Below are 9,828 nucleotides of genomic sequence, written 5' to 3' on the forward strand. Positions count from 1 at the left end.
GTCACTACCACTGCACTCCGAGTCTCTGATCTGATTAAATATTTACCTGTTGCACAACTGTAAACATTAGCAGAGTCTGCTCTGTTATCCCCATCAGAAACAAACATATTGCTGACTGACCTGGGGTTCATGCAGCAAAACAGAATGGGGCAGCAAGGTGGTGGGACTGAAGCCCTGGCACATTGGGTGCTGAGTTGTCATACTGCTCTAGTTGGTGGTGACATTGGGGTTATGTATACAAATCCATCGTGTCCAGTTGACCAATGGAATTCAACAGAAAAAATGGTGCAAGCAACCAATGTGATTAACCAATGCCCCCCAGGCAAGATGACTGATCATGTGGAATGTCCTGCTGGATTGTATGGGGAGTGTTTAACCCAGAGATTTGAACAGGGAGCTGAATTGGTCCTAAGCTGGGCCAGAGAATGATCCATATGAAGCCTGTTGGCCAGCAGTTAATGAATGCCCAGCCTTTGTGATGCAGATTGGTTTCAGGGTCTGGTAATTGAGTCAGGGTTGGGGGCAATGGCCTTCCGAGATCGGGACCCAGGTAATGCACCAGGAAATGGGTTCGAATACTGCCAGGATAGATGGTGAAATGTGAGTTCAATAAGAAATCTGGAATGAAGAGTCTCATGGTGACCATGAAACCATCGCCAATTGTTGGGAAAAATAACCCATCTAGTTTACTCATGTCCTTGAGGAAAGGAAACTGCTGTCCTTATTTGGTCGAGAGTAGACAAGCAGGAGGCTGGAGGAACACAGCAAGCCAGGCAACATCAGGAGGTGGAGAAGTCAATGTTTCAGATATAACCCTTCTTCAGGAATCAAGGTGGGAGTAGTGGATACTGCAGATAAATGAGGGGGGGGGGGGCGTGGGGTGTTATAAGTGGGGAGAGGGTAAGAATGGTGAAGTAGTGATAGGGGAATACAATCTATTTTGTTGATGGGAGAAATGAATCTCGTTGGTAGATGCAAGGAAGGGTGAATCAGAGGAATGGAATGTAAGTGAAGCTGGAGCGGGAATTGGAGGATGGTTGGGAATGTTGTTATCCAGACTGGCCAACATGTACTGCAATGTGGTTTGCCATCTGGGCAATTAGAGAGGTGGCACAGTGTGGGGCGGCACGGTGGCACAGTGAGGGGCGGCACGGTGGCACAGTGAGGGGCGGCACGGTGGCACAGTGAGGGGCGGCACGGTGGCACAGTGATTAGCACTGCTGCCTCACAGCGCCAGAGACCCGGGTTCAATTCCTGACTCAGGCGACTGACTGTGTGGAGTTTGCATGTTCTCCCCGTGTCTGCGTGGGTTTCCTCCGGGTGCTCCGGTTTCCTCCCACAGTCCAAAGATGTGCGGGTCAGGTGAATTGGCCATGTTAAATTGCCTGTGTTAGGTAAAGGGGTAAATGTAGGGGTATGGGTGGGTTGCGCTTCGGCGGGTCGGTGTGGACTTGTTGGGCCAGAGGGCCTGTTTCCACATTGTAAGTAATCTAATCTAAATAAATACTGGTTGGCCAGTGATGTACATCTTGTGAATGAATTGTTAATAACCCTTGATGTCTTGTGTGTGGGAGAGACAGCCTGTCTGGGCTAGCTATCCATTATTGCTGTCTCTTCGAATGATCCTTAATCCTTGGATCTGCTGGACCTATGACTCCAGCCCCACAGTCAATGATTCTTACTGTGCTCATAAAATAAATAAGTTTGGAACAAAAACAAATTGCTGGAAAAGCTCAGTGGGTCTGACATCAACTGTTGAGTGAAATTAGAGTTAATATTTCAGATCCAATGACACTTCCTTAGAAAGGAGCAGGATTAGTCTGCAGTTGGTGATTCATTGATAGCTGGATATGAGACCTGAAGGGTGGGGGAGCTCTGTGATTGACTGTGATTATGTTAACAGACAGGGTCATTGACCAGGTGGTTGTATTGGGGTCCCTGTACCTCACCCATCAGACTGTGATCAGCAGAGACTGCCTGTTTTAGGGAAATATTACAGATAATTACATTGCTTTGATCTTCATATATTGTGATATGATGCTTTTTCTTATCCTCAGAAAAGCTGAATATATTTACTTGGTAAAAATCCTACATGCTGATAGCAAGGGATCTCCTCTTGGGATCATTTATTGATCTAAAGTAAAGTTGCCTGTGGTGTTTAACCAGTTGTAATTCATTGCGGGTGTAGCTCACTAATGAATCCCAGAAGAAAATACTTGCCTTCTTTTTTCTTTTTGATAGTCATTGGCATTCTAAAATTTAAATATAGTGACTTACTTGTTACTTTGTTGGTTCACTGTTTTGTCTCTGTATGTTCCTTCATTTGCTTCTATTTAACTGTCAAACAGCTGTCAAAACTGAGCTGTAACTTAGGAAAAACTTGTTCAATATGAACCTCCCTCGTCATTTCATTAATTCCCCGTCCCCAGTTTATGGTTTGATCTTTTGTCCTTACCTGTGCTACTTCCTTGAAGGAGAGTCTGTCAGTGAGGTTCACCCACTGTCAGCACCTCAATGCAGAGTGACTGCTCCTGCTGCTTCATTGTCTCTCTCACACCAGGGACACTGAGCAACTGGGTGCAGAACAGGGACTGTTACATTCTGTCAGATTATACCGATTACTGTGCACTGTCCAATGAGAATCACACACAATGAATGCTCACATGCTGCCGGGTAGATTATATTTTTATAGTTTGTGATTCCTGAACTTATTTCTCCTTTATTCTGAGCATCATCCTATTTCTTAACTGCACTGGGAAGTCCCTTTGCCAAGCAAAGGACTATAGTTTATCCTGATGGACGCTTCATTTAAAATAACAGAAGTTTTTCATTGCACAGGTATAGTTTCCCATTGCTTTGTACATCCACTAAGATATCAATTCTGTCTGAGCATAAGAGAGAGGAGTAGAATTAGGCCATTCAGCCCATTGAGCCTGCTCTGTCTTTCAATCTTGGCTGAATTACCTCTTAACTGAAAATGTGTTGCTGGAAAAGCGCAGCAGACACAGCAACACATTTTCAGCTCTGATCTCCAGCATCTACAGTCCTCACTTTCTCCTGAATTACCTCTTAAACCTACTCTCCTGCCTTCTCCCCAGTTCCGTTGCTTTGGGGGTCATCTGAACCTCTCAGGGCAGTTGAGGTGTTTCTCTGCAGGCAGCAGGCTGAAACACTGAAAAATACTGGCATTAGTGCTAACCAAGGAACCACCATCTATTTCATACATTGTGTCAGCATGACAGTAACTCTCAACACATAAATCCTTGGCACTAGCTTCAAGATGATGGGTTAGGCATGTAGTCTGGGAGAAAGTGAGGACTGCAGATGCTGGAGAGTCAGAGTTGAAAAGTGTGGCACTGGAAAGGTACAGCAGGTCAATCAGCATCCAAGGAGCAGGAGACATTGTGCTGTGAGTGGTTACTCCCTGATCATGAAGGTACAGTATTGTCTTGACAGTGAAGCTCACACTGCAGAAACTGATTCATGACACCATTTTCCATGACACTTGGTTTGCAAAGCAGTGACATATCATACATTTCTGAAAATGTGTTGCTAGAAAAGTGCAGCAGCTCAGGCAGCATCTAAGGAGCAGGAGAATCGACGTTTCGGGCATGAGCCCTTCTTCAGGAATGAGGAAAGTGTGCCAAGCAGGCTAAGATAAAAGGTAGGGAGGAGGGACATGGGGAGGGGCATTGGAAATGTGATAGGTGGGAGGAGGTTAAGGTGAGGGTAATAAGGTGAGGGTGATAGGCCAGAGTGGGTGTGGGGAGGGGTGGTGCGGAGAGGTCAGGAAGAAGATTGCAGGTTAGGAAGATGGTGCTGACTTCGGGGTTTGGGACTGAGACAAGGTGGGGGCAGGGGAAATGAGGAAACTGGAGAAATCTGAGTTCATCCCTTGTGGGTGGAGGGTTCCTAGGTGGAAGATGAGGCGCTCTTCCTCCAGCCAACGTGTTGCTATGGTCTGGCAATGGAGGAGTCCAAGGACCTGCATGTCCTTGGTGCAGTGGGAGGGGGAGTTGAAGTGTTGAGCCACGGGGTGATCGGGTTGGGTTGGTTGGTCCGGGTGTCCAAGAGGTGTTACCTGAAACATTCCGCAAGTAGGCGGCCTGTCTCCCCAATATAGAGGAGGCCACATCGGGTGCAGCGGATGCAGTAAATGATGTGTGTGGAGGTGCAGGTGAATTTGTGGCCGATATGGAAGGATCCCTTGGGGGCTTGGAGGGACGTAAGGGGGGAGGTGTGGGCACAAATTTTGCATTTCTTGCGGTTGCAGAGGAAGGTGCCAGTAGTGGAGGTTGGGTTGGTGGGGGGTGTGGACCTGATGAGGGAGTCACGGAGGGAGTGGTCTTTTTGGAACGCTGATAAGGGTGGGGAGGGAAATATATCCCTGGTGGTGGGGTCCGTTTGGAGGTGGCGGAAATGACAACAGATGATACGATGTATATGGAGGTTGGTGGGATGGTAGGTGAGGACCAGTGGGGTTCCGTCCTGGTAGATGTGGCTGTGGTAGCAAGTCTGTTTGAGAACATGGCTGAAGAGCTTCTGGGCAGAGGAGATTACCTCCTTCGATTCTCCTGCTCCTTGGATGCTGCCTGACCTGCTGCACTTTTCCAGCAACACATTTTCAGCTCTGATCTCCAGCATCTGCTGTCCTCACTTTCTCCCATATCAGACATTTCACCTTGGCAGGTAACATTGTATTCTAATTCAGAATATGTGGTGGGATATTTATCTTGTTCATCAGGTTCATTTGGTCAGATTACCATCTGTCTTATTAAGATAAACAAAAGTTCACAAATATACAACAAACATTGCAAGAAGGTGAGCTTTTGGTTAGAAGAAATTAGTGTTAACAAGAATTGATGTGTATTGATGTATGTTCGTGAAGATCAATTGATCAAAAAGATTTCCAGTGAAGCAAAATGTAACAGTATGATATTTGACAGCAGTTTCAGGTACAGCACAGATAATGTTTAGATCAGTAATTCTGCATCATAAGATTTGCATTGAGTGGGCATAACTCAGTCCCTCATCTTTTCCCTCTGCAGTATCTGATTTGCTGTTGCAATTTCTTCCCAATCATTTTTCCTGTTCTGAGCAGTTGGACCTGACATCATTCTGACACTGCGTTTCTGACACTGTAATGACAGGAATCAGTGATGGGTGTCTGGATTGATGGAATATACATAATCCACCAGGGTATACAGAACTCTACTGAAAATGCGTTGCTGGTTAAAGCACAGCAGGTTAGGCAGCATCCAAGGAACAGGAAATTCGACGTTTCGGGCCAGTATACAGAACTCTACCAAACCATAATCCTCCTCTCAATCCAGAATGATTGTCACCTTATGCGAAGACTGATTTTAGAATCTCTGACCAAGGGAAACAGACTCTCAGCAATTATCCTGTCAAATGCTTCATAAAGTTATATATCTTAATGAAATACGTTCTCTTCATCTGAACTCCAGATTTATTCAGTCTCTCAGCATAATACAAGCGCCATGTCCCAGGGACCAATATAATGAAACTTTACTGATGCAATGATTTCATTTCTTAAATATAGAGGCCAGGCCTACACACAGTGCTGCAGGTGTAACCTTACCAAAACCTGTCCAATTTTAGAAAGACTTCTTTACCCCAAACTTCAATCCCCCCTCTATAACAGACACTTTGCCATTTGTTTTCCTAATTGCTTGCTGCAGCTGCCTGCTGACTTTCTGTTCTCCTTGTCTGAGCACATCCAGATCTCTCTGAACATCACCATTTCGTAGTTCCACATTCTTGCAGCCAACATGAATAATCTTCCAGGTATCTACACTGTACTCAAACTGCCATCTTGTTCTCCACTCTCTTCACATTCTGTGTGTCCTCCTCACAGCTTACCTTTCCACCCCATGTTATATCATCAGCAAATGTACAAACATTAGTCTTTGTCTCTTCATTGGCAATCAGGAGTTTAGGTTGGTAACAGCTGTGGCCCAGTATTGATCCTTGTGGGATGCTCCTATTCAGTGAGTTCCTAAATGTAAACTGCGCCATTAAGGTCTACTCCATGCTTCTAGTTTACTAACAAGTCCTCTATGCATTCTACAATGTTGCTCCCCCAACTCAACAATTCTGCAAACAATTCCACAAAAGAATTGCTCCTGTTTTTATCTGTCAGCCAGGGCTCCCTGATTTGGCTGTTAAGCTGGTCCAATTGGGGACTCATTCCATGAAATCCCCAGGCTGACCCCATTATAATCACCACACCCAGGGACATAGGCCTATTGTTTATCTTGTAGCCTCTCCTGGGGTGTTTATAAATGTGGCCAGTACCTCTGACTCTGCCTTGGATACAGGTGACATATAGCGGACACTAGGTCAGCGCCTGCACAGGGAGTGTCTCGGAATAAGTTTGTCCTATTCTTCAGGCGGTAAAAGCATGGAGGCTGCAACATGCGCTGTGTCCATCTCAGACACCGAGGCTTTTTTTGACAATAGATGGAGGGAAAAAGCCTACAGTTTTCCACAGCCTTGCCAGCTGTTCTGAGGGGCCAGCTATGTTTTGCTCTTGCCCTGTTTGCAAGTTTGCAGCTTTCATGTGGTCCAAATGGTAGTTCAGGACCGCCTCACCGACCCAGACTTTGTACGCCACAGAACCTGACCTTGCGCCAACCATGCCTCTTACCCACACAGGGCCATTTCCATGGTTTTGGCACCAAATGTCATCCCCTGAAGTAAACTTGCTCGATTGCTTAAAGCAGTCTTGTGTCAGACATTAGTGTTTATGATGGCTTTCTACATCCTCGCCCACTCCCCAACATGTCAGGGAAGATCAGATTTAACCTGGCATGGAGCCTTCCCCCCATTTGTGACTCTGCTGGAGCTATTCCAGTGGTTGCATGTGGGGTGGTCCTATTATCAAACAGGAACCAGGTCAGTTTAGTATCGAGTAAACCTAGGAGCTGTTTCTTTGAGCCTGCCTTCTTTGTTTGGATGGCTCTTTCTGCTCGACCATTGGATTTCGGATGATATGGAGCTGTCGTTATATGTCGAATGCTATTCAATTTTAGGAAACACTCGATGTCCCCGCTGGTAACGGATGACCTATTGTCGGTGACCAACACTTCCAGGAGTCCTCGGATTACAAAGGATGCTCAAATCTTTGCTACGGTCCCTGTGGATGATGAATGAACTTTATGCACGTCCAACCAATTTGAATAGGCATCCACAATAACGAAGAATATTGAGACCACGAAAGGGCTGGAATATTCCAAGTGTAACCAAATCCCGGGTTTACCCGACTATTCCTGTGAATGTTGGGGAGATGCTGGCAGTACATTTTGTCCTTGTTGGAACTCTGAGTAACACCCCACCAATGTGAACATATCTATATTCAATCCTGGCCACCAGACATAACTTCTCGCTAACATCTTTATTTGGATAAGCCCTGGATAACTTTGATGGAGTATCCGGTAGCAACCTTTCCTCGGGACAATCACTCATGTCCGACATAATAACATGACGTCCTCTCCAGTGGTGTAGACTCGCCAGGTCCAGAAAGATTGCTATTCTGGTTATGATGGTCCTTATATTTGCTGCATCACTACCAGCTGTTTCAGTTTTGCTCAGAGTGCATCTTCTTGCGTCCACACGTTGAAAATGGATTCTTCCAGTGGCAGCACTACCACTGGTGTATCTGCCAGTGGGAGGCAGTTCAGGGCATCTGCCATTGCTACTTGGCCTCCTGGACGATGTAATTGTGCACACTTGGAATGAGAACCACTCCTGAATTCGACCAGAAGCTAATGTAATCTAATAGAATGCCCACAGTGTGGAAATAGGCCATTTACCCAACAAGCTCACAGCGACCCTCCAAAGAGTATCCCACCCAGACCCATTCCCCTACATTTACTCTACATTTTACCCCTAACTAATGCACCTAATCTACACGTCCCTGAACACTACAGGCAATTTAGCCTGGCCAATTCAGCTAACCTGCACATCTCTGCGATGTGGGAAGAAACCTGAACACCCGGAGTAAACTCATGCAAAATGTGCTAACTCCACACAGACAGTCACCCGAGGGTGAAATCGAACAAAGGTCCCTGGCACTGTGAGGCAGCAGTGCGAACCACTGAGCCACCGTGCTACTCTGGATGACACAGGCTTGTTCTCTTTGAATAGCCCTAGCAGTAGTTTGTGGTCTGTTATTACAAATTTACATCTGTAAAGGCATTGGTGTAACTTAATCAATAGCATTGGCTTCAGCCAAAGTCCAGGAAGCCGACATCATTGGGCATTTCGTTCCATTGAGCCACTGGTAGCCACTGCAACCCAAATCTGTCTGCGGAGGCATCACATGTCAGCACCAGATCTCACTTGCAGCATAGGGTGCTTACACCTTCAATGATGAAAGCTACTTCCTCATTTCCCTAACGACCATATCTTGGCTGCAAGACCATTTCCAAGGCTGACCCTTTTCCAATGGCAGATGTAAGGGTGCCAGGATTGAGGCCAGGGTAATGTATGAACTTTCCATAATAATTTACCAATCCAAGGAAAGACCAAATCTCCACTATTGACATGGGAGCCCAGCACATTTGTTCATCCTCACGTTATCTTCCAGTGTTTCTTGTCCATTCTGAAGCCCAATGTACCTGGAACACACATTTTTAACTTCAAATGCATATGTCCATGTGCAAGAAACAGCTAAGGACTATGTCCAAGTTCTCAAAGTGCTCTTCATTGGTCTTCTCTGTTATTACTACATCATCTAAATAAATAGCAACCTTGGGTTGACCACCGGGGTAGAACATTGTAAAATGTTCTCCATCATCCACTGAAAAATAGTACAGGCTGATGGTAGCTCAAATGGCAGTCTTATGTATTGGTACAAGCCCTTATGGGAATTAATTGTCGCATATGTTTGGAAATCCTCATTTAACCACAATTGCAAGTACACATGTCTCATGTTCAACTATGTGATGGACATAACCCCTGTGCTAGTTTTGTATATAAATCCTCAATGTGAGAGTTTGGGTATGTGAGAGTTGGGCTGACTGCTCTGTAGTTCCCAGCCCTTTCCTTACAGCCCTTCTTAAATAATTGCACAATATTAGCCACCCTCCAGTCTTCTGGCACCTCCCTTGTGCCTGTCGATGATATAAATATGTCGACTAGGGATCCTGCAGTTTCTTCGTTAGATTCCCACAATTTCTTGGGATACACTTGATCAAGTTAAGAAACTTCCAGAATATATGGGAATGGATTTGGGAGGTGACATCATTTTCAATGACTTTGGAGAGAAAAGGGACATTGATTCTTTGCAAGTACCGTATATACTCGAGTAGAAGTCGATCTCATGTAAATGTTGACCCCATGTTTTTGGTCAAAATGTTCGGATTTTTCCATAGATCTCATGTAAAAGTCAACCTTGGTTATTCACAGATAACAAATCAACACTTATGAGTCAGTGACCGTACCCATTACATTCCACTCCAGCTTTCCAATCCACCAGCTGTCACGTTCTCTCCAGGTTTTCAGAATTGCTGTAATTCTTGTGTATTGCATCTTTATTCGTTTAGAGATCAGCTGGGCTTCTGTTACCGGTACAGTATGTATTTTAACGGGCACGAATTTGAACTGAGGCATCCCTGTAATAGTCAACCCCATAAACTTAACTTTATAAATTAGTGACAAAATTCAATTATTTCTCGAGTATACTGGACTGGTATCTGGAATACAGTACGACAATACCACTCTTCCGTAGCAAGCAGAATGCAGGCATTTATTTTGGCGATAAATATTCAATATGGCCATAATTCTTTCTCCTTTTGTTGTTTA

This window comes from Hemiscyllium ocellatum, chromosome 11, assembly GCF_020745735.1.
Source record: "Hemiscyllium ocellatum isolate sHemOce1 chromosome 11, sHemOce1.pat.X.cur, whole genome shotgun sequence".
Classification (NCBI taxonomy): domain Eukaryota; kingdom Metazoa; phylum Chordata; class Chondrichthyes; order Orectolobiformes; family Hemiscylliidae; genus Hemiscyllium; species Hemiscyllium ocellatum.